The sequence below is a fragment of the Odocoileus virginianus genome, chromosome 34, assembly GCF_023699985.2.
Source record: "Odocoileus virginianus isolate 20LAN1187 ecotype Illinois chromosome 34, Ovbor_1.2, whole genome shotgun sequence".
NCBI lineage: Eukaryota > Metazoa > Chordata > Mammalia > Artiodactyla > Cervidae > Odocoileus > Odocoileus virginianus.
Window position 1 is genome coordinate 10262828 of NC_069707.1, and position 22760 is coordinate 10285587.

The following is a 22760-nucleotide window of genomic DNA, read 5'->3' on the forward strand; positions in this document are numbered from 1 at the left end:
ACACGATCAGCCTGGGACTGGCTCATCCCACTGCATTGGATCACAATAGCTCATGATCAAGTGCAATTCACATCTCATGATTCTAAGAATCGATGTACATGGATACACAGTGATATTATTATTAAATCCAATTGCTTTGCAATTAACCTGATATGACACCTATACAAATGATTCAAATAAAGAGCCTCATGTTTCACAGGAGACAATCAATAAAGTGAAATCACAGCTACTGACAATGCCAGCAATTTGGCTTGTTACTATAGTGCTACGTTTTTCTCCGGTCGAGGCTGCTGCTCCCCTGTTGAATCACAGCTACCATAACTTTCAACTACTGGCAATGCTCATGCCTCACAGAAGCATAACATTCCAATATACTTGGACATTCCTAACCCATCTTTGCTGAGTTAAGAAAAGTTACAATCAATCTGGGGTGTACTAAATCATACATCTTCCTTCTTTGCTCCCGAAATGGAATTAGAGTTCCTTTCTTCAGGAAAGGCTCCATAACGGTGAAAGGGAAAATAGTTGTCTTTGTTGATTGCGTATGTCCTTAGGAAAAAAAAACCAAAACAAATCCGACTCTTCCTCTTGCACAAATGTTTTACAACTAACTGTCTGAAAGCAAAACCAAATCATAACAGCATCTGTCTCAGTTATTATTATTGTTATTATTATTTTGTAGCTTAGTTATCTCCATTTCAATTAAGTATAAGCACTTCACGGTTACAACCCTGATCTAAATCAACATTTTGTAAAAATGTCACAACTTTCTTTTTATCTCACACTCTTTTGGCAGATTTTTGCCAGTGTGTGTCTTCCAGACAACTGGTCGTAGAGAATCGACTTCTTGAGAGCAGAGACTGTATGTCCTTTCAAGATCTAACAGACTTGTGCACAGACATTCCATAGGTATTTGATAACCTATGTAAGTAGTGCCTAGTTGAGACCTCATAACTCCTTAAGTAGACTGAACTTGACCTTATGGAATATTTAGGACAGGCACTGATCAAAAAATATGTTTTTCCCCATGTCTCTCTTTATATACTTGTTTTTAAACAGAGACCAGTCAACTCAGGGTATGTTTCTATGAGGCCATTTTCATCTCCTGAAATGGGGAGAATAGAGCATTAAGTATGAGAAATGTGTCTCTCTTTAAACAACCAGCGTGGCTGATTGAAAACAATCATTTATTTAATACTCTAAGCAGAGTCTGTTCTCCATGAATCATACTGTATACATAATGGTGATGAAAATGTTCAGTTTGAAATTTGTCCCTGGCCAGGGAGGAAACCATGCGGGTGAGTCATGGTTTTGGTGATGACTGTCCTGAGGAAGCTAAACTGGGAAGCCACAGGTTAAAAAAGGAACAGAGAGAGAATCCTTAACAGGAATGAATGCAATGGTCATCAGCTCCCAGAAGGCAAAAGACGCCCCTTCCGCTGCTCACACCCAGAGGAGAGTCTGCAGAAGAGGAGTTCCTGGAGAGAAACTCTGGAAGCAGAGGGAACCAAATACAGTGAGCATGTAGAGGGACCCATGGACTCTGGGAAAAGAAACAGGACCTGTCCTTGAGGGAAGGGAGACAAATGGCTGCCTGTTTGAGGAACATGACTGCGCGCACTCACTCCTGTGAAAGAAATTCATTTAAAAGCAATTGGATTAGAAATGGAGATTTACATGGATGGGTTTAACGAAGAGGAGCGTGTGAGAGACCATCAAGATGTGCATCAGTCATTTGCTCAAAACTGTAAACAGCACTGACGACTTAGGATAACAGTGTTAAGTGGGAAAATGGGCCACTAACTTGTAATTAAACTATGACTGCAATTATGTTAAATATGTGTGTTATGGGTAACAAGTGATCAAGAATCCAGAGAAATTAACATAGTTGTTGTGTTAATGGAGTGATGTTATTTGTTTTCCATGGTTTAAATTGTGTGGGTGTGAAAGTGAGGGAGAGATTATACATTGACTCTGACAGTAAGACAGTGACACAAGGAATAATAGACAAGGAATCAGTAAACTGGTGTTGAAGTTTCTCCTTGCACGCCGACTGTGAACCTAACCTCTCCAAGCCTCAGTGTCTTTATATAGAAGATGGAAATAACAGCACCCGCCCTGCACTAATAGGGTAGTGAAAACACTTTAAATTGGAACTATTTTGTGAGATCACGTGACAGATTAAGATCAGAGTGCTGTATAGGTCAGATACTTAGAAAGTCCAGAACTCAAACAGTGATCCCGAAACTCTTGTCTCCATAGTCACGCAGGAGCTGGACAATGTGTGTTAGATCATAACTGTTTGATGTACAGATTATAATCACTTATTGGATGCCAACTAGTTGTTTTACTAACCAGGTTTCCCAACACCATTTATAGAATAATCCATTTTTCTTCCATTTGAAATGATCCGAAATGCTCCCTTTATCATACACCCGAGTTTATTTCTGAACTCTACTGCTCCTTCGCTTACCATTCTCTTTTAACTTTATGACTATTGTAGCTTTGTAATATTTGTAATTTGGTTGGGCAACTTTTTATGGCTTAAAAAAAAAACGTATCCAGGGTAGAGTGGGAGCTATTAAGGTGGTTAACCAAGCTTGGGCCCAAGAAAGTTAAGTAACCAGCCTGAAGGTGCACAGCGGTATAGCATGGTCTTAGAAGCGTCTTTGGAAACAGAGAAAGCTTAGTTTAAATCCTGATTTGCTGCTTATCATCTGGGTGACCCAACATACATTACTTAATCTCTAACCTTCTTTCTTCATCTGTAAATGGACAATACCACCACCTACCTCAGAGTGTTGTGCTGGGGATTAAATTACAAAATGAATTGAATTTCCCTAACTGTGCTGGCAGGCAGTCCTCCTTTGTATGCACTCCTAGTGGTAGTGGACATAGCTTCCCTTTCTTAGACTGTCTTGCATCTGCAAAAAGGAGAAGAGCCAAGAATTATCACCAGCTTCTACACAGCCTCCTGAGGGCTGACTTTGCAGTACAGAGATACATGATAACTACAGTAAGGAAACAAAGTACATTTAAACAAAGTAAGCATTTAAAGTACATATTAGCTGCTCCCTGGCTGTGGCAAAGCAGGAGACACTGTGTCCCAGATAATCTGTAAAATGCACTGTCATCATGCAGCCAAGAACATGGATGTCAACCATGTAGGAATGCCAGGCACTATGTTCCCATCAGACTTGAGGGGAGAGGGGACATTGTCAAGGGCGGTGGAGAGCTGGTGGGGAACAGGAGAGAAATAAGGGGGCCTCTCTTCTGCTCTGACAAGTTTGGATTTTAAGTGATTTGGGGGCAGAGATCCTATCTATTACCTCCTTTCTTGTAGTTTCTAGAAGATGATCTAATATTTATGGCATTCGATGATTAGAGTGAAGAGATGTCACATAGGGCCTCATAGTGACCCTCTGCCTCAAGCAGTGGCCAGGATGACTTTTGTGGGAAGCTGCTTTCTTCTCTCCCTTGGAAGTGATGGGTGGAGTTTGACTACAGTTCATTTTAATGAAGACCTGACATGATGTGTTAGAATCTTGGTCATTCAAACAACGTGGAGCCAGCCAGCCAGCTTGGACAAGAATAGCCTCAGTTCCCCCTCACTGTAGGCTTTAGAAACAAGTCAAGTACAGCTAAAAAGTATTTATTTATTGAGTGATTTTGTGCTAGTACTATAAAAAGGAATCCAAAAAGAAGGACTCTATCTGACATTCACTAAGTTGGACAGACAAGAAATATAGTAAAATAATAACAGACACCATCTGTTGAGCCCCTGGCTCGTGCTTTGCACTATTGTCGCTCAGTTATGTCTGACTCTGCACTGCAGCACACCAGACTTCCCTGTCCTTCATCTCCCAGAGTTTGCTCAAACTCATGTCCATCGAGTCGGTGATGCCATCCAACCATCTCATCCTCTGTCATCCCCTTCTCTTCCTGCTGTCAACCTTTCCCAGCATCAGGGTCTTCTCCGATGTTTGCAACAGGTGGCCAAAGTATTGAAGTTTCAGCTTCAGCATCATTCCTTCCAATGAATACTCAGGGTTGATTTCCTTTAGGACTGATGTGTTTATAGTATATCATCTAATTCATGAACGCTTTTCACAAAGTGCCAATTCTGTGCCAGGCATCCTGGTTGCTGGGAACACCTCAGGCTGAACGAGGAAGAGGACCCCACCTTTGGGGAACCTGCGTTCTGATGCTTATGGGCATGTGGGTATATAAATCACTTTACATTATGCTACATGCAGGAAAGCAGGGTAAAAGGCCAGAGAGGGATTTGAGAGCGTGTAGGGGATGTTTCAGGGGAAGCAGCTCTGAGGACGTGAGCTAGAGGAGCGAAGTGGGCTGTGCGCGGCTGTGAGGCTGGGTGTCCCCAGGCAGAGAGAACAGCAAGCGTGCCCCGGCGGACCGAGCGGAGCGCGCGTACACTGCAGGCCCAGGGTGGCTGCGACGGGCTGAGAGACGGCGGGCCGAAGCAGCGGGCAGACAGGCAACGACCAGCATTTCAGGCTTCACTCTGAGGACAAGGGGACGCTCTCAGGACACTCTGGGCCGGGGAGGGTCACCTGGGAACGGACTCCGAGGTGGAGCTCTACATGCTGGGGACTTAGTGTCCCGTGACTGTGAGCGGGTGAGAGAAGCAGGCCTGGGTAGAGGCAGACGCGTGTTCACTCAGTGGACACGTCGGCGGGTCCTGCTGGAAGCGGTGGGGTTGGGATGGCCCTTCAGCGTGTTCCCAAACGGAGGCGAAGGCCGGACCCTGTACGCCGGCGTCAGTTGCTGTCTCCCAAGGCGGGCTATGAAGTCTGTGCGAGGCAGCTCCCTTGCGGGCGATGCTTGAAGAGGTTTGCGCCTGTGGGCCCCCCGCGGTCACCCCCGTAGCATCGGGGCAGCGGCACCTCAGTGACACGGAACGGTCACCGCTGGAGACACCATCTCTGCGGCACACCTCAGGGTTACTACCGATCTGTTCGTGTTTTAATTCTCGTAGCAATTCCCCAACTTGGGCATTTCTGTGTCCTTTCTGGGACTCAAGGAGTTTAAGAAACTTGTTCAAGGTCACACATCTAGCAGATGTTGGATCTGAATTTAGGTCCCTCTGAGTTCAGAGAACATGTACTTTAAAAAAATGTGGTAAAAATACATGGCATAAAACTGATCATTTTAGCCATTTTAAAATGTGCAGTTTTTAAATGTGCAATTTGAAAAGTGGCATTTAGTACATTAATATTATATAACCATTACCACCGTCCATCTCTAGAAGTCTTTCCATCGTGCAAAACTGAAGCTCTGTACTTATTAAACAATAAGATACTGTAACAATAATATTGATATTAAGCCATTACTTCCCATTTTTCTCTCTCCAGCCCCTGGAAACCATTCTACTTGCTGCTCTGTGAATTTGACTATTCAAAGTACCTCATGTATATAGAATCAACACAATATTTTTCATTTTGTGACTAGCTTACTTATCATAGAGATTTCAAAGTTCATCCATGTTGTAACATGTCAGAATTTCCTTCTTTTTTCAGCCTGAAAACACTCCTACGTCTGTATCTACTACATTTTGTCTATCCCTTCTTCCGTTGATAGGTATATGTGTTGTTTCCACTTCCTGGCTATTGTGAATAATGCTAGGAATACTGGTAAACAAATACCTATTTGAACTCCTGCTTTCAATTCTTTTGAGTATATACCTAGAAGTGGATTTGCTAGATCATATGGTAATTCTATTTTTAATTTTTTGAGGGACTGCCATACTGTTTCTCACAGTGGTTGCACCATTTTACATTCCCAACAGCATTGCCCAAGAGTTCTAATTTCTTCACATCCCCACCAGCACTTTTCTTTCCTTCTCTTTGCGTTCCCTCCCTCACTCCCTTCTTCCTCCTTCCTTTCCTTTCTTCCTTCTTTCTTTTTGTTCTCTCTGATATAGCCATCCTAATAGGTGTACAGTGGTATCTCATTGTGGTTCGAAGACCCTGGCAACTTTTCAAGCTGACTTGCTGTCCCTCAGCCAGAAAGGAACTCAAGATGGCCAGCATGCATCCAATTCCACCATTCCATTTGTGGGTGGAAATGGTGACAGAACCAGGTTAAGACCCAAACTCAGTAAACTGCTCTGGATTAACAGTGAGCTGCAGCAGAACACATTCTGAATCACCGGGACACCTAAAGAACAATACAAAATCTGGCACTTTATAAGAGTTAAAGTCTTTGCTCAAAGACCCTGAAATAGTTCAGAAAACTATGCTCTTCTTTGCAAATTTAAAATTTGATATTTATAATTTTATCATAATTTAAACAGGTGCAAAGAATATAATTTGTAGCATATTGTAAACATTGACATTTTAAAATTAAATGGTTACATCAGTTTTAAATGTATCCAAATGGAATTTAAATCTTATAATAGTTTGCTATCCACTATCATCCATTTAAGAAATACACCCACAAGCTTCTCTTCAGCAAGCAAAAACTATATGTAACTTCCTGCCTTCCCTCTATTTCTACCATGCCTTCTATGTTTGAAATTTTATTCCCATTCTACTTCCTCTTCAACATTTTATGCTAGTGTAATGTTTATGATTGAACATCTTTTACTGAATATCCCATTATATTTTAAATCTATCAAACATTTGTATAAAAGTTAAAATTTATACATTTAAAAAATTCCTGTAACCATAGGGTCTAAATGATTTCTGGATTAAGTTATCATTACAATGACTAGTATTACACAATTGTTCAAAACAACCTAAATGAATAGAATATTTTGATAAACACTAACATGAAAATTAAAGTCTTATTGGAAGCTTGCACTTCTTAATACAATAGGTGATGTCCTTTTTTAAACACTGTATGTAGTATGGATAAATATTACTTATCACTAGAAAGATAAAGTGTTTAGCATCCATTTTATTTTTCATTTTTTAGAGATGAAAAGTCCTTGTTCTTAAAGAGATGGAGTTTTGTTATATAAATGTCCTCCAAATTTTGAAACTCCTGATTTTTTGCCCCAAATCACATGGTAATCCATTATCAAATGACAGTTTTAATGACCTGACGTCTTCACAATATTTTCCTTCAGTTTTTTCTGAAAGCAAGGTACTGAAAACCACCTGACTTGCAGAGGATTTGTTACCCAGTTTCTATGGGTTGAGCTGTGTACCCACCAAAGTTCACATGTTGAAATCCCAACCACTGGTACCGCCAAGGGTGATTATGTTTGGAAACAATGTTGTGGCAGATACAAGTAGTTAAGGTGAGGTCCTGAACTGGACCCTAATCCACTAGGACTGGTGCCTTATAAAAAGGGGAAACCAGGACACAGAGACAGAGGGAGGAGGGTGTAAAGACACTGGGGAGAAGCCGGCAGGCCGCCAACCAAGTCGAAAGTCCTGGGAGATGACCTTCTCTCGCAGCCCTGAGTAGGAAGGATCCCTGTCCAGATTTTGGGTTTACCTTTCTGTTGTTCGTACCACTGGTTTGTGGGACTTTGTCACAGCGAGGCTAACAAACTGATACAGAGTTCCTAGACCCATTCACCTCCCCTACACTTAAACCAACACCAACATTTTCACTTTTTCCTTTCCTGGGGCAGTAGGTTAAACTCAAGAGCAAAGAACACTAGAGAGACTGGTAATAGTGAGGGGGCCCCCTTTCTCTTATAAACTGAGGGATGGACCGTTGCAAGAAGTGAGGCAGGGCTATTTAATAAAAAGCACATACTGGATTTCAGATCTGTAGGTTGTCTTCTTCAAAATACTCTTGTCCGCAAGCTTCTTTGGAAAGCCTTACTCAGCCCCAGAGGAGTAAGTGTACCTACTTTGAAGATGATTGTGCTGAACTGTAGAAGATCTACTGAAATTCAGGGATGTGGAAAAACTTTTGTCAGCCGGAGGTGCTGATGACATTTTCACGAAGGATATGACATCTGCTGGCCTTGTGCGTAGAAGTTTGATTTGTAGAAAGGAGAAGGAAGGGCATCCTAGCCAGAGTGGATGCAACTGGGGAATGGACTCCTAACTAAGCCAACGACTCAGTCGGGTGGGCCCAGCCTACACAGGACCTGTACTTATGGGTCTAGGAGCTTGTTCTTAGGCAATGGAGACTTTTACGTGAGCAAGTGACGTGATGAAAGTGATGCTTAGGAAGATTAGTTGGGCGTCAACACAGAGGATGGGAGGCTGTTTGCAGAATTTGGGAAGCAGGAAGCCATCCAAAGGTGTGGTCACTAATGAGTGGATCAGTGTAACGGCTTTGGAGATGGAGAGGCAGCTGCTTGTTGGTTGTGATGGACACAGAAATCGCAGGCCTGTATTATAGTCAAATTGTGTGCCAACTGCTCAATGGCCTTCTTTTCAGGTGGGCCGCTAAGTCCCAGAAGTAACTCTGCCTTGCCTGGGCTTCTGCCATGCCTCCTGTGTTGGTGGAATACTTAATGTCCAGAAAGACACTATGCTTTTCTGTTGGTCAAGTAGAGGTAGAATAGGGGTGACACTTCTCCGTTGTTCGGCTGATCCTTTCATTGTAAGCACAGAATGAGCAAATGGATGGGGAACCACTTGGTTAAACACAAAGTAGACGGGGAGACAAGACTCTTCATTCCTCATTACTCTATTGTGGCTCACTACTCTTCCTTAGGGAGAGTGGAGAGGTTTCTGAGTGCCTCATTCACAGTAGCTTTGAGGAACTGAAACCCAGGTAATAGAGGCCCCGTTGTGCGCTGCCTGAGAACTTGACCAGACTCACATCCCTTTCCAAAGTGGGAAGGTGCTCCCAGACCCCCCACTGAGCCCCTGGGGGCGAAGAGCCCCTCTTCACATTCCACCTGGTCCTCTGAGGTGTCTGGCCTCCTGCCCAAACACACCTCAGGGGACTGTTCATTTTCAGTCAGAACCGTAAGCCTTCCTGATTGTGTAGCAATGGAAACAAAGCTTTTCTATGCTCTGAAAAGCAAATATTTTTTACGGCCACATGCTCTTCTCACTCCCCAGTCGAAGCTGGGAAGAACGCAGAGCATTAAAACAATCCAGACACATAGCTTTCTTTTTTTCTCCCTTGCATCAGAGACTCCTGTGTTTTTAAGACTCTGAGAGGATAAGACACTGGGCGGGAGGGGGGCGGTCACTATCCTTAGAGCCATTCCTCTAAGTCACATTCACAGGACTGACTCACTATCTGTGACCCTGAGGGTCACTGGACCCTTTCAGTGTTCCTAAGCCCCAAAGGACTCTCTTGGCTGTCACGGGAGAGTGACTTAGTGGCGATGTGGCTGCTGACTCTACTAAGACTTACCATTTGGCATGTCTTCCAGGGATGGAAAGGAGATTATCAATAACATCTGAGTGAGTTTTCTTACCTGCATCGGCTCTATCTCTTATTTATGCGTATCTTTATTTGTATGGCTGCAGTAAGAGCATATCTGATGCTAGAAAGATCACGTGCCAAGTGTCAACGGATTCCCTTGGCACAGATGGGATGATGAGCCCTCCTGGGGAGATGTCAACAGTCCCTATCATTGCCTGTGTGCTTCCCAGGTGCCAGGCACAGGGCCCAAGTGTTTTTACACATTAACTCATTTCCTCAACCACTTTATGGAGTGGAAGTATTAACACTCACATTTTACAGAGATAAAAATGGAAACCTAGATAGGTGAACTTACTTTCCTAAGGTCACAAAACAAGTCAGTCAGTGGCCGTGTCAGTCAGCATGAGTTAAACCAGGCTTTGTGACAAACAGCCCCCAAGTTGTAGTGACTGACAGCAAGAAAGGTTTATCCTCACTCAGGCTCCATGTCTGTGGAAGGGCCTGGAGGCTCTGCTTCCCCTCACGCTGGGCTTCGGGCAGACAGAGCTGCCCCTCCACCATGGGAGCTGCTGGTTATCACGGCAGATGGGAGAACAGAACATGGCCAAGTGCTTTCTGGGGACACATGTTCCTCCTGTTCATTTTGTTGGCCAGAGTCTGTCACACGGCCACTCCTATTGTCAACTGAGGGAGGAAGTTCAGTCTTACCCTCTGGGGGATTTCTGTGGGCAGAGGGAGAATCTGAGAAGAAAAATATTTTCTTAAGCCTGTGCTCTTTACCCTGTCATGAAAGCTGCCCCTCACTGAGCACCTCCTGGGGGCCAGGCACGGGGAGAGACTATGATTGCTGTCACTTCACAGTTCAAGGCACAGAAAGTCTTGAAGTAGCTTGAGTCAGATGGCACAGGGAGAAAAGCTGCTCTGTGCAGCATTCAGGTCAACCTGACTCCAAAGACTGCCATGAGGATGTCCAGTGCCATGCAGGTCACTAGTTTCACAAGAAAAAAGCCATCTACATTTTTAAAAGATTAAAACTTTAGTTAATCACGTTTATTTTCCAATTAAACAGGTAGTGACTGCACATTGTTAAGATGCAGACAGTGCTTATAGGTTTGAAGAAAGTGAAAAATGACTAATAATCAAAACGTCAAGAGGGAACACCAACATTTTTTTAAACTAAATTAAAAAATTTTTTTTTTACCTAACGTATTAGACATGCCTTTCCAGAGGTGCTGACTTATAACTTACTTCTTCACTTAACAATGTATTGGGAACATCTTTCCAATAAATAAACTTCATTTTTAATGGTTGCATAATATTCTCTTGACTGTGCCACAATTTAATTAGAATTCCTTAATGATTTACAAAATAAATAACATTTACCTTTTTTTTCCTTAACATATTGCTATTCTGTTGCTTTGAGTTCCATTTCTTTCCCAATAGTGGTATCTAAGAGCTTTTCTTATTTTTCTTAACCAATTCATGCTTTCACCTATGAGAAACAATGTGTAATGGTCAAAGCTCTTTAATCAAAGCCTTTTTCTCCCTCTTCCATAGGGACCCTCCCTGAAATGCTAATAATTTTTTGTTTTCCCTAGTGTCTCAAGACAGGGATTTTCCTTGGCATTTTTGTTTTCACATATTTTTCTGAAATGCACATATAAACTGCTTTCCTTATTTTTCTTTTCTCTCTCTTCCTGTATATCCATACTTCTTATTTTACACTTGCATGTCCCTATTCTAGATCTCTTAAAATGCCTGTGACTGCTTTTGCCTCTACAGTGAGGCATTCACTGCCTTCCAGCTCTAGCCATGGTGCTCCCAAGTTCCCCCGTTCAGACCCACCACATCCCTACCCTCTGCAGGACCCTCCTGTACCGGGGCTGTTCTCTGGTCAGGGAACAGTCTTTCCTGTCATCTGGGGTTGGTCTGTTTATTCAAGAAGCCTTCTCTGGCCCCTTAGTCAAAACTAGTTGTCCTTTCTTCTGTGCTTCTCAGCGCTTTACTATTACTATTGCCACCACCATGTACTTATTCAGGAAAACATCTATTCAGCAGCTGTGGTAAGCTCTGGAGTGCTGGGGTAGATATTACAATACAATACTATACTAAAGCATACCATACAATAACCAGCCTTGGCATCCACCCTCTAGGAATCTTCCTCCCCCGGTTAGGTGGATGCGTGAACATACGTCTCAGCCCTGCGTGGTGAAGGCTGAGATGGAGGGAGGTGCGAGGCGCCAGGGGAACAACAGGCCCCGCAGACACGGGTTGACTTTATTTGCAGCAAGTTTTCCCTTAATAAAAGTCAAGATCCTGAGGTAAGGGACCCATTTTCAAATTCGCCTTTGATCTGGCCAATCTGTTGATAGCAAGAGCCCGAGGTGGTGCCTTTAATAAAGGAATGGCACAGGTGCGATCGGGGGAACGGGCCAGCGGGTGGTCCCTGGGCGCCGGTCCAAGCCCAATACCCATCTCCCCGGACTCTGTACTTTTCACATCTTTCTTTCTCCGTGAAATGGACGCACGTTCCCCTCCGGATTTAGAGGTAACGACTCTTCCGCGAAAGCCTGGAAAATATGACTTCTCCACAAATGGTCTGGGTTGGGTAGGTATAGAGCTTCAGCTGTAGGACCTGCTGAGCCCTCACGGGGGGCGTTGGCTCCGAGACCCGACCGGGAGTTTTTCCCCGGTCCGGCTCGCCGGGCACCTCGGCCCGCCGAACACGTGCGCGATCCGGGAGCGGAGCCTCCGCGCACAGCGCGCCTCGCAGCCGGCGCCGCTTCTCCGGCTCTTCCCGCCGCCCCGCGCCACCCCCACCTCCGCTGCGGCCGCGCTCCCCAGCCCGCTCCGCGCCGGCTCCGGCCCGGGTTTTCCCGGCCGCCCGCCGCCGCCGCCGCCGCCGCGCTCGCCGAGCGGGGAGCTGGCGCCGGCGAGGCCGCCGCGGCCCGGGCGTGGGGGCAGCGCCGCGCAAGCGCGCCCGCGGGGGTGACGAGTCCCTGCACCCGGCTCTGCGCGCCCGGGGGCTCTTGGGCAGCCGCCCCACCCGCCCCCGCCCCCGGGGACCGCCCGGTAACCGGAGCCCGTACGGGCGCGCCGGCGGGGACGCAGCTTCCCGCCCGTGTCCTCCTGCCGCGGCTGGGAGGAGACATTCCTGCTCTCCCCGCCCGGCCCGCGCCCGTTCCTCCCCCGCCGCGTGTTTTCCGCCCCAGGAGAGACCGTGCCACACAAATAAGCCTCGAATGCCCTTTCCCGAGCGGGCGGGAGGGCATCGAGCGCCGCGTCCGAGCGGGCGATTTTCAGGGCGCGTCTCCGGAGCCGCCAAAAGTCTTGTTTTCTCCCCAAAAGTGGAAGGTGTCGGGGGGCGGGGGCGGGCAAGAGGCCGCTTCCAACTGCTACACACGCTCGAATAGTTGTCAGTAAAATCAAACTGACGTCAGCCCCGGGGAAAAAGATAGGTCTCTTTTGTTCTTATGTTCTCCCCCACCCCCTCCCCTGCGATCAAAGGCAAAAAACATTTTTTTTGGAGGTGGGGGAAAGACAAAAAGGGGGGAAAAATTGCAAGGCAAAGAGATAGCTTCCATTAGAGCTCCAGCCCGGGCGAAGGGAATGTTTAATGAATGCATCAAGCCTTTTGATCACCCTCACTCGGTTGGGTTCAGTAGTGCCGGAAGGTTAGTTGCATATCCTGTGGCTGATCTGAAATTCGATCAGCAGAGGGGGCAAAGAAAAGAAAAGCATTTTAATGGGAATCAATAGAGGATCATAGGTCCTGGAAGGAAATACGTGTTGATTAAAAATGCCACAAGATTAAAAAATGTTCACGACCAGTTTAAAAAAAAGAGGAGAGGGGGAGGAGGGGGAAAAAAAACCCTTAGCAATCTATTTTGTGTGTGTGCTGCTGCCAGAGAGGCAGTCAGCAGACCAACAGTTTGTGTAATGCTTCAAGCTACAGCAGGCAAATTTAAAGCTGTATGCGCAGAACAACATAATAAATACTTATCGAAAATGCATTTCTATTTCTAAGCGGGGTTCACTCATGCATTATACAAAACACCTAGGGCTGCAGTGGCGAGGCACAAGGGGACAAGTAAGGTGTGCTCTGACTCAAGTTCTTAAACTAAACTCTTGGGCTTTCAACAGTTGAGAGCTAGAGCATATTTATTTGCTTTTTTTTTTCCCTTCTTTAATTGAATCTAAACTAACAGCTTTGGAAGATACCATAGATTTAAATGGTCTGAAATGTAAAAAAAAAAAAGTTGTGATATATAACAAAAATCTGATATTTGTGAATGTGAAGAGGAGGGTAGGGTGGAGAGTTAACTGTGGTAGATAGCATATTGATTGGTTGTGGAGTGGAAAATTATTGCCCTGTAGGTAGAGAGAGTGATCAACAATGTGATAAAAATGGTTGAAGGTTATATGGCTATTTACTTATTACTACAGTGGGAAATGGAAAAAGGCCTTTTAAACCCACTCTTTAACACAGAAACACAAGTATACACCCTATCTGCATGGCCTCTTGGAGAGGAATCAATAGCGTTTAAATGTTTACACTTTTAACGAAGTTCCTTCATTACTGGGAGGGAATTCAGCTGGCAGGGGTGGTGGCCCCTTTTCTAGATGATCTCTAGAGGCTCCTCAGCCAGCTGGGCATTCCAGTCTTCACCCCTTTCTCCTGTCTTTCTTGTTCTCACCCTGTCTTTCAGCCTCTCTAAAGAACAGGAAAAAGAGCAAGGAGGGTTTTTAGGACAATTTCCCTCGTGTATTTCCAATATTTATTGCAGTAGTTTGGATAGAGTAGGATCTATCAAAATTGAGATTTCTTTGTTCAGGCAACACCTCCTCTTACCTTAATGTGTTCTGGCCTCACTAGATGATAAAATGCTTGGAGGAAGGGCGTTTTTCTCCTTTCTCATTCATAACAGTGCTCCTGAGAACCAAACCTCACACCTAGGAACAAGTAGAGAGAGCTGAGTCAAGCTGAGAGTAGCAGATCACACACTGACCACACTCTGAAATCCATTCAAAAAGGAAGATGATTGCTGGGTAAGTTCAAACAAGTGACTTAGCTTCTCTGAGCTTTGGGTTCCTCATCTGTAAGATGAAGGATGCTTATCTCTACCCACCAGAGCTTTTGTGAATGACATAATATATATAAGCACTGTGAGATACTTATATATATGTATTTTTTATATAAATGTCTTCCTTCTCCTAAGATGCCCCCACCCAGGATGCCTCCTTTATTCATGCTCTTGTATAGTCTCTGCTGTGAATTTGAACTGCAGCTGAAGTGACACTTGAGGACTTTCAAGGCTGGATCCTAAGAATCTTGCATGTTTCCACACCTGGGTCTCTTAGAATGCTCCTTCTTGGGACACTCTCTTTTAGAACCCAGCTGCATTCTTCGAGAAGCATGTGGAGGCCGGGTCACCTGTAGTGTTCAGCTTGGTAACATGTAATTGCTCCCAGCAATGAGTTCCCAGACAGCAGATAACATCAACTGCCCACCAAGTGAGTTGGCTATCTTGGTAGTCCAGTTCTGTTGAACTTTCTGATGACTTCAGCCCCAGCTGCTTTCCTCCTGTAATTGCATGAATGACCTGAAGCAGAGAGTACCCAGCTGAGCCCAGTCAACCCACAGAACCCTGAGACATAATAAATAATAAGTGTATAAATGAACAAATGATGGCTTTTATTAATATCTTAATTTTATAGTAGGTACTAAACCTGCCTGTTGTTGTAATTGAAATTGTTTTAAGTGAAATAAGCTAGGGGATTGACAGTCTCTTCCTTGCTCTTTCTCCTGCCCCTGGGTTATTCTTCACCACCCACAATACCATGTTAGCCCTTACACCAAAAGGTTAAACCAGGTACTGGCAATATAAAGACAGAATTTTGTAAGCTCTTTTCTCTAGGGGCTTGGAGTCCAACTGGGAAGAGAGGATGCTTTTTCCAAGAAGGAGAAGCCATTTATGCACTGCTAGGTCCTGGCATAGCAATGAGTGTTGAACCATCTGTTGTTAAATGAAAATATTGTTTATTTTCTATAACATGTGCTTAGGAGGGGGGAAGCTCTCTAGGGTGTGAGCTGAGCTGGCCTTTGCTCATAGAAAAAAAATTTTTTTTTTTCTTCAGCTTCTTTCTGGTGTAGTTCTACCTTTCTTGGGATTTTCAGAATGCTAAGTTCAGGAGGCCAAATATTTTCCGATTTAGGCACCAAAATGAGCAGATCTGGGGTCTTAGTGTTTATAATACCCTCTTATATGTGGTATAGTCAGTGCCCTTGGTTGTTGGTTGAGAGTAAGCAATGGATTTCATGTAGAAATGAACAGAACTTGGGCACAGCGTTCTTTTCTCTGAAACTTGCATGCCTACCATGGGCTTCATTTCCCTGGCCCGCAGTGGTCATCCAAAGTTTCTCATCTGTCATGGTTAATTCCACCCAAGAAGGGCATGAGGGAGTGAGAAGTATGGGCCAGAAGTCAATTCAACTCACAAATCAGTAGAGTACAGCTTAATTTGTAAAAGTACTTACAACATTTTTGTGCTTTTTCTTAATTTACTATAAAATGTTTAAATAGATTAAAATTTTTTTGATCTGGTTGATATATGTATGTAGAGATACATATAATGAGACTGGTGAAAAACATTTTTTCAGGAGCAAACAGGTCAGCTACTACTCTTCACATATCCTTTGGATGTTTTATTCTGAACGCAATAGTTACAACAACCTTCCGGAACAGAAACTTCTTTCTAAAACGCAAAGTTGGGAAGTGTAATATCATCTCATAAGGTGCCGGCCAAGGTTGCATGCCATCCCGTGCTGCTATCTCTGGCTTGGTTTGCATCATCTCCATGGTTGCTCTTATGCTTCATTCTCATTAGATAGTTGGGGCCAAGATCAGTGTTCTTGGGGTTAAGCTTAGTTCATGAAACGGGGCCCTCTTCATAAGCTTACCGTCTGTTTAATTCTTCCTTCCTTCAATCCTTCCTTTTCTTCTTCAATTCTGTCTTCCTTCCTTCCTCATTTATTCATTCAATAAACAATTATTATCTGTCTACTGTGCACCAGATGCTGTTTAGGGCCTGGGGATACACAGATGAACCTTTCGACAGCTTCTAGGTTTGTTGAAAAGACCTGGAGGTAATCAGATAAAGGTTGATGGGGAGACTAGAGTGATTATGAAAAGTCCAAGGACAGCAGTCAGGGGATGGAGAAGGAAGGGGGAAGCCTCAGAGAGTCTGATCTAGAAAAAAAAAGTCTGGGAATTAGCTAGATGAAGGCCAGGGCATGTGAGAATATAGTAAGATGTGAGACTGGATACTTTGCTATATAGAAGAAATTAACATAACGCTGTAAATCAACTATATTTCAATAAAATAAATTTTTAAAAAAGAAAGGAGATTGCAATTGTAAGTCTTTGAAATGTTGGGTGGAGGTTACTCATTTTGCACTGCGCTCTATAAAGACACTTAGACACAGAGATATTTAAGCTAGTCTGGACATTAAAAATAATTTAAACAGTGATAAATGTAAGAAGTCATCACTTAGTCACCTTTCAAGCTACAAGCTGTTTTTCAGATTAAGTGAGCTCACTTCCACTTCTGTCTTTCAGCAAAGGCTTCTCTTGAATATGACTGACCCTTTTAAAGAGTTTTAAAGAGTGGCAGTAGCTGCTATTTTTGAAAACGATTTTTTTTTCTTTTACTTGTATGGTTATTGTACCTTAATATCTTATTGATGTTGATAATATTCTGTTCTACAAGTTGCTTACTTTTGTACCTACAAATGTTCTGAGGTATTTGTATTTATCTTGTAGTTACAATATTTTGACTTCATTTTACATTTTTTATTATGGTGAAATATCTATGTGCCATAAAATTTACCATTTTAACCATTTTAAGTGTACTGTTCAGTGGCATTAAGTACATTTCACATGGCTGTACCATGATCACCATCATCTCCAGAAACTCCCTTTTTCCCCCCTCCGCCCTCCTCTGGAAACTGCTTTGTCTCTGTGAATTTGACCACTCTAGGTATCCCCATAATCATTTTAAATTTTAAGCTTTTTGGCAGAATGGCATTCGGACTTGAAATGATGCTGGAGAAAGATTTCACAAGATGAATTACTGAAATTTTTAATACATTTAAGTGATCTGCACACAGATTTTTAATTTTCCGTGAATGTGTAATTTATTCTGAAACTGACTATATCATTATGTCTCAAGTCATCATCCGAGGGGTCAAAACTTTTAGCCTGATAAAGACTATTGAACAATTAGGATAGTACTATAAATTAAGTCTTAAGATTCTCTCTCATCTAATTTGATTGGATCTTGCTTCTATATGTAAAGTTAAATGTCTTCTAGCTAGAACAATCTTATTCACTATTCCTCAGAACAACTCTGTTATTAACTCCCTTAATATACGAAAAATGATTGATATTATGATGTATTTTTATAATCACTCATTTTACACATTTCTGAAGACAGTAAAATAACATTTTATTTCACACACAAATATTTTAAGAAATAACACTTTATACTCTAATGTATAAAACTGTCTTAATTTAACTAGTAAAACTGACTCTGAGAAATAAAGATAGGAGACTATAGCTTACATTGACTCAAACCTTTGTAAAAAATATATTACACAGTAAGATTAGAGACATACACCTAGATTATAAATAATTTTATTGCCAAGTTATCCATATGAAAATTTAATTAATAAAAATTATACACTACAATAAAAATAATCTCTATAATAGCAAAATTTAAGCATTTACAGCTTTTGGTTTCAATATGATGTCATCTTGGCCAGAATAATTTGGAAAAGGCCTTCACTCTTAGAACTAATTTCTTTATAAGAATTCTAGTTCTTAGGTTGCACTAAAGACAGAGGAACCTCATTAATTCTCACTTTGCTAACCCATAAACCCTATAATTTCCACAAAAATTCCTCAGCAATATCATTTTACTTCATAGGAAACATTTTATGGCGAGGAGCTCTAGGCAAATCTCAAATCACTAAGAATTCATTACTTTTGCCAAATATACTACAGGCGATTCACTAGCTGACTATCATAAAGTATTATGACTCAACTACATTTATATAAATAAACTTGTAAAGCAAATATCATGATTTCAAATTCGGATGTAAAAAAATCATTTTGTGCATACACTCACACATTTCCATACATAAATATATATTATGTGGTGACTGTCATAAGAATAGCCCCTACTGAAGTACACTTCCCTGTATCTGTGTCCTGACCCGGGGTACACGTCTCTATCCTGTGACTATGGGCTTGCCTTGTGAGTTGATTTGACCCTCAGGAAAAAGCGGATCCTGAGTGCCTCCTGAGCCTAGACTTCTAGAGGCTTTGGAGCATCCACTCTTGCTCTCTTGTAACCCTGAGACTACCATGCTTTGAACAAGCCTGGCATAAAGGACTGTGAAGAAGCCTCAGCTAGCTCAGCCGTCTCGGCTGAGCACAGCTGGTCCTTCAGTGAACATGGCTGTATGAGTTGGCAGAGTTGGGGAGCAGCAGCAGACCTGCCTGACCAACCTGTAGAACCATGTGGAATAATAAATTATTTCGAACCACTAGGTTTTGGGGGTGGTTTGTTGGATAGCTGTATATAGTTGATAAATTAGAATTAAGTACTGATTGGTGTGACTAAAGGATTTCCTTAAAGACTTTTCCTTGTAGTGGTAGTAGACACAGTTATAGCAGTATACTCTTCACTGTGTGTCTTGGGTGACAGTAAAATCCCCACGGCTGTTTTAATGTTAAAACTGGGAACACATAAGAAGAAAGGACCAAAGAAATACGGAGTGTTACAGGGCCCAATTCAGTTGCTTGGGAACTACTACTTTAATCTCAGAGACCTGTTACATTGCTAAATTAAGCAAAAATTTTTACAGTTAAATTTACTTGAGATCAAATTCTAGCTCCAGCACCTATTAATTTTTTTAATTGATAAACTTTATCTTTTCAGAGCAGTTTTAGGTTCATAGCAAAATGAAGTGGAACGTACAGAGATTTCCCATATATCCTTGTCCCCACTGTCCAGGGCCTCCCCTACTATCCACACCTCACACCACAGTGTTACATTTGACACAATTAATGAACCTGCACTGACAGATCATTATCACTCAAATTCCATAGTTTATGTTAGGGTTCACTCTTCGTGTTTTACATTTGATGAGTTTTGACAAATGTATAATGATATATATCCACCATTATAGTATAATACACAGTAGTTCCACTGCCCTAAAAATCTTCTGCACTCCATACCACCGATTTACCCTTCCCTCCCCACTGCCACTGCTCTGGCAACCACTAATCTTTTCACTGTCTTCATAGTTTTGCTTTTCCCAGAATGTTATATAGTTGGACTCATATAGTATATAACTTCTTCAGCTTGCTCTTTTAATTTATTAGTGTGCATTTCTTTCCATGGTTAGATGGCTAATTTCTTTTTTAAAAAATAATTTTCTTTATTAATGCATTTATTTTTCGCTGTGCTGGGTCATTGTTGCAGTGTGGGTTCTTCTCTAGTTGCAGAGAGCAGGGGCTCCTCTCTAGCTGTAGGCGGGCTCCTCATTGCAGTGGCTTCTCTTGTTGCAGAGCAAGGCTCTAGGGCCCATAGGCTTCAGTAGTTGCGGCACACAGGCTTAGTAGTTGCAGCTGCCAGACTCCAGAGCTTAGGCTCAATAGTTGTGACACACGGACTTAGTTGCTCCGCAGCATGTGGGATCTTCTCCAACTGGGGATTTTTTTTTCCATTTATTTTTATTAGTTGGAGGCTAATTACATCATTACAGTGGTTTTTGTCATACATTGAAATGAATTAGCCATGGATTTACATGTATTCCCCGTCCCGGTCCCCCCTCCCACCTCCCTCTCCACCTGATCCCTCTGGGTCTTCCCAGTGCACCAGGCCCGAGCACTTGTCTCATGCACCCAACCTGGGCTGGTGATCTGTTTCACCCTAGATAATATACATGTTTCGATGCTGTTCTCTTGAAACATCCCACCCTCGCCTTCTCCCACAGAGTCCACAAGTCTGTTCTATACATCTGTGTCTCTTTTTCTGTTTTACATATAGGGTTATCATTACCATCTTTCTAAATTCCATATATATGTGTTAGTATACTGTAATGGTCTTTATCTTTCTGGCTTACTTCGCTCTGTATAATGGGCTCCAGTTTCATCCATCTCATTAGAACTGATTCAAATGAATTCTTTTTAATGGCTGAGTAATATTCCATGGTGTATATGTACCACAGCTTCCTCATCCATTCGTCTGCTGATGGGCATCTAGGTTGCTTCCATGTCCTGGCTATTATAAACAGTGCTGCGATGAACATTGGGGTGCACGTGTCTCTTTCAGATCTGGTTTCCTTGGTGTGTATGCCCAGAAGTGGGATTGCTGGGTCATATGGCAGTTCTATTTCCAGCTTTTTAAGAAATCTCCACACTGTTTTCCATAGTGGCTGTACTAATTTGCATTCCCACCAACAGTGTAAGAGGGTTCCCTTTTCTCCACACCCTCTCCAGCATTTATTGCTTGTAGACTTTTGGATAGCAGCCATCCTGACTGGCATGTAATGGTATCTCATTGTGGTTTTGATTTGCATTTCTCTGATAATGAGTGATGTTGAGCATCTTTTCATGTGTTTGTTAGCCATCTGTATGTCTTTCTTGGAGAAATGTCTGTTGAGTTCTTTGGCCCATTTTTTGATTGGGTCATTTATTTTTCTGGAGTTGAGCTGGAGGAGTTGCTTGTATATTTTTGAGATTAATCCTTTGTCTGTTGCTTCGTTTGCTATTATTTTCTCCCAATCTGAGGGCTGTCTTTTCACCTTGTTTATAGTTTCCTTTGTTGTGCAAAAGCTTTTAAGTTTCATTAGGTCCCATTTGTTTATTTTTGCTTTTGTTTCTAAAATTCTGGGATGTGGGTCATAGAGGATCCTGCTGTGATTTATGTCGGAGAGTGTTTTGCCTATGTTCTCCTCTAGGAGTTTTATAGTTTCTGGTCTTACATTTAGATCTTTAATCCATTTTGAGTTTATTTTTGTGTATGGTGTTAGAAAGTGTTCTAGTTTCATTCTTTTACAGGTGGTTGACCAGTTTTCCCAGCACCACTTGTTAAAGAGGTTGTCTTTTTTCCATTGTATATCCTTGCCTCCTTTGTCGAAGATAAGGTGACCATAGGTTCGTGGATTTATCTCTGGGCTTTCTATTCTGTTCCATTGATCTATATTTCTGTCTTTGTGCCAGTACCATACTGTCTTGATGACTGTGGCTTTGTAGTATAGTCTGAAGTCAGGCAGGTTGATTCCTCCAGTTCCATTCTTCTTTCTCAAGGTTACTTTGGCTATTCGAGGTTTTTAGTATTTCCATACAAATTGTGAAATTATTTGTTCTAGTTCTGTGAAAAATACCATTGGTAGTTTGATAGGGATTGCATTGAATCTATAGATTGCTTTGGGTAGTACAGCCATTTTGACAATATTGATTCTTCCAATCCATGAACACGGTATATTTCTCCATCTGTTTGTGTCCTCTTTGATTTCTTTCATCAGTGTTTTATAGTTTTCTATGTATAGGTCTTTTGTTTCTTTAGGTAGATATACTCCTAAGTATTTTATTCTTTTTGTTGCAATGGTGAATGGTATTGTTTCCTTAATTTCTCTTTCTGTTTTCTCATTGTTAGTGTATAGGAATGCAAGAGATTTCTGTGTGTTAATTTTATATCCTGCAACTTTACTGTATTCATTGATTAGCTCTAGTAATTTTCTGGTAGAGTCTTTAGGGTTTTCTATGTAGAGGATCATGTCATCTGCAAACAGAGAGAGTTTCACTTCTTCTTTTCCTATCTGGATTCCTTTTACTTCTTTTTCTGCCCTGATTGCTGTGGCCAACACTTCCAAAACAATGTTGAATAGTAGTGGTGAGAGTGGGCACCCTTGTCTTGTTCCTGATTTCAGGGGAAATGCTTTCAATTTTTCACCATTGAGGGTGATGCTTGCTGTGGGTTTGTCATATATAGCTTTTATTATGTTGAGGTATGTTCCTTCTATTCCTGCTTTCTGGAGAGTTTTAATCATAAATGGATGTTGAATTTTGTCAAAGGCTTTTTCTGCATCTATTGAGATAATCATATGGTTTTTATCTTTCAATTTGTTAATGTGGTGTATTACATTGATTTGCGGATATTAAAGAATCCTTGCATTCCTGGGATAAAGCCCACTTGGTCATGGTGTATGATTTTTTTAATATGTTGTTGGATTCTGTTTGCTAGAATTTTGTTAAGGATTTTTGCATCTATGTTCATCAGTGATATTGGCCTGTAGTTTTCTTTTTTTGTGGCATCTTTGTCTGGTTTTGGAATTAGGGTGATGGTGGCCTCATAGAATGAGTTTACACCTA

General features: G+C 42.3%; 1 long non-coding RNA gene across 1 annotated transcript in view; it reads right to left on the reverse strand.

The window, feature by feature from the left end:
* Window positions 1–2708: 2708 nt before the first annotated feature.
* Window positions 2709–22760, reverse strand: part of LOC110149867 (uncharacterized) — a 54737-nt gene continuing 34685 nt past the window's right edge. The window contains exons 2-3 of the long non-coding RNA XR_002317551.2: window positions 14168–14268; window positions 2709–2924 (exon numbers count right to left, since the gene is read on the reverse strand). This is a non-coding gene — a long non-coding RNA (uncharacterized lncRNA). The remainder of the gene's footprint in view (window positions 2925–14167; window positions 14269–22760) is intronic.